The sequence below is a fragment of the Bidens hawaiensis genome, unplaced genomic scaffold (genome assembly GCF_021521415.1).
Source record: "Bidens hawaiensis isolate Kalapana, Puna unplaced genomic scaffold, B.hawaiensis_p1.1 tig00000369_1, whole genome shotgun sequence".
Classification (NCBI taxonomy): domain Eukaryota; kingdom Viridiplantae; phylum Streptophyta; class Magnoliopsida; order Asterales; family Asteraceae; genus Bidens; species Bidens hawaiensis.
In genome coordinates, this window is record NW_027491028.1 from 4,223,636 (window position 1) to 4,225,992 (window position 2,357).

The following is a 2,357-nucleotide window of genomic DNA, read 5'->3' on the forward strand; positions in this document are numbered from 1 at the left end:
AACGGAGAAAGAAACAGGATCCAGGTGATTTTCTAGCCTCATTCCTTGTTAGTTTTCGGAGCTGTGTGCATACTAGACGTGTTTGTTAATACATTTATCCTAAGTGACAAGTATATGCATAATGTGATTGTGTGAAAGATATAAATGTTTGCTCGTCAATACGTGAACGATCTTCGGATATTGTACGTATTGTCGGGTTGTAACGTTATGAATAATGTATGCATGATATATGTATGTATGTGAAATGATGTATGGTTGTATAAGAGGAGTTGACTGGTATAGTGATAAGATAAGGGGTTGTTCTATTTTTTTCAACAATTGAATCTTCATTGTTACCACAAAAATATAAAAACAATTGATCGACTTGAAGAGGCTTAGATCACCGACAATAGAGGTTGCCTTTACTTGAATCACCATGACCTCGAATAGCAACAATTGACATTGAAAATGCACAGCATACAATAGCATTAAGCATCACAAAATTGAACAGTGCATTTGTTAAGAGCTATCGAGTTATAATCACAGTCCACCGCCACCATAGACAGTCGGAAAGTTGTGATATGCAATAGTCAAATACATATGATCGAACATACCTGGAACGGTTTGGTAGGCTACAATAGTCCATAGTCCGATGGCAATCCTTTTTTGGAGTGAAAATTTTCACCTAACAATAATAACGCTATAACTCAACAACCAAATCAATTAAATCTTAATTTAAAGATAAACACAACAATTACCAAAATCAAATATACTTCGATTGAAATATGGTATGTACCTTCTCGATTGTTCCAAAGAACAACCTCTTCATGCAGATTCGAGCCTTTGCTCCTGGCCTTTGCAAAAGAAAAGGTAATTGTTATCAAGGTTATAAAAAAAAATCATAATATATATATAGGGTTTACTTCCGACACATGAAATTGGAAATTGAAGGTACCGTAAACCATAGTAAAGAGTTGCGCCATCGCCATAGAAGATCCCGCAACATAACGATTTATCCGAAGCCTCCAAGTTACAGGCTCTCTCCGCAGCCGCCATAAACTGCCGGAACCCCCCCCCCCCCCCCCCCACAACATAACGACCTGTGATAAGTGACCGAGTACCAGAAAAACTTCTCGCTGTAAAAAAACTTCTGAAATGATCCAATACCTATATATATATATAGTTTAGGGTTTAGGGATGAGATCTAGAGAGAACTATAGAACTAATAAATAATTATTTTTAACTTTTAACAAAAAAAATATTTTTTGATTTCTTTTTGTTTTCTCCTTCTAACAAATTGATATTATTCCTAGAAAAAGACTATCGATGTAGTGCATACATCCAATGATGTGTATTTTATATATACAATAGTGTTTTATTGCATATTGTCACACCCTCAAAATCCACTAACGGAGTTTTACCGTCAGAGGGTGTGAACTGGCAGGATCGGAATCATTAGTTATAACCAAACCAAAGAAAAACGTTTAAATGAAAGTAAGTGCGGAAGCGTAAACCATATAAATAAAGATGATTCAAACAATGCATGTTCCTAGACCGTGCGCCCGCCTCGGCTACCTGAGAATAACATACTAAAAGGGTCAACACGAGGTTGGTGAGTTCACAAGTTATATAAAAATAAATCGTTTAGCGTTTGCGTTCAGCGTTTTACGTTAAGTGTCTTGCGTAACCACGTTACGGCGTTTAAGCGTTTTGCGTAACCACGTTACGGCGTTTAAGCGTTTTGCGTAACCTCGTTACGGCGTTTCAGTGTTGCGTAACCCCGTTACGACGTTTAAGTGTTGCGTAACCCCGTTACGACGTTTAAGTGTTGCGTAACCCCGTTACGACGTTTGAGTGTGTAACCATGTTACAGCGTTTGAGTGTGTAACCACGTTACAGCGTTTAAGTGTGTAACCACGTTACAGCGTTTAAGTGTGTAACCACGTTACAGCGTTTAAGTGTTTTGCATTACCAGATAGTGTTATGTCAAATTATATATCGATAGGTAGCTAATCTATACAACAAGTATCGCTAAGTGGTTCGCGACCGAAGCTGACTGTTTATCAAGTGCCCGTCACCAGGTCCTCCAGACCATGGTAAGTGTTAGCCAAAAATTTACACCCACTCAACCTCCAGTTGAGCTTAGCGTCGGGTGGGGTTTGTCAAACCCAGTAGTACTACCCAAAAGTGACTCGCTATTCCAAATATTAACCGGTCCGATGTGTGGGACTTCAAATGTTACGTATGCCACTTAGCCTTTACAAGTGATATATAATTTATAACAAAATCTTTCATATGCGTTTATCTCAGAAAATATGTTTATCGGAGTATGTTATCTCCCCCAAGTGAAAAACGTTTGAAAACAGTTTAAGAGTGGG

The 2,357-nt window shown here is 38.1% G+C and overlaps 1 long non-coding RNA gene across 3 annotated transcripts; it reads right to left on the minus strand.

The window, feature by feature from the left end:
• Positions 1–378: 378 nt before the first annotated feature.
• LOC143623819 (uncharacterized) lies at positions 379–1,005 on the minus strand. 3 transcript variants are annotated; one of them, XR_013151972.1, is made up of 3 exons: positions 935–1,005; positions 776–828; positions 379–664 (listed from the first exon to the last, which is right to left on the minus strand). It is a non-coding gene; the product is annotated as an uncharacterized LOC143623819 (long non-coding RNA). The 3 variants fall into 3 exon arrangements; XR_013151973.1 differs by having other exon boundaries at positions 379–679; positions 776–833; XR_013151974.1 differs by having other exon boundaries at positions 379–679; positions 903–999.
• Positions 1,006–2,357: the final 1,352 nt, after the last annotated feature.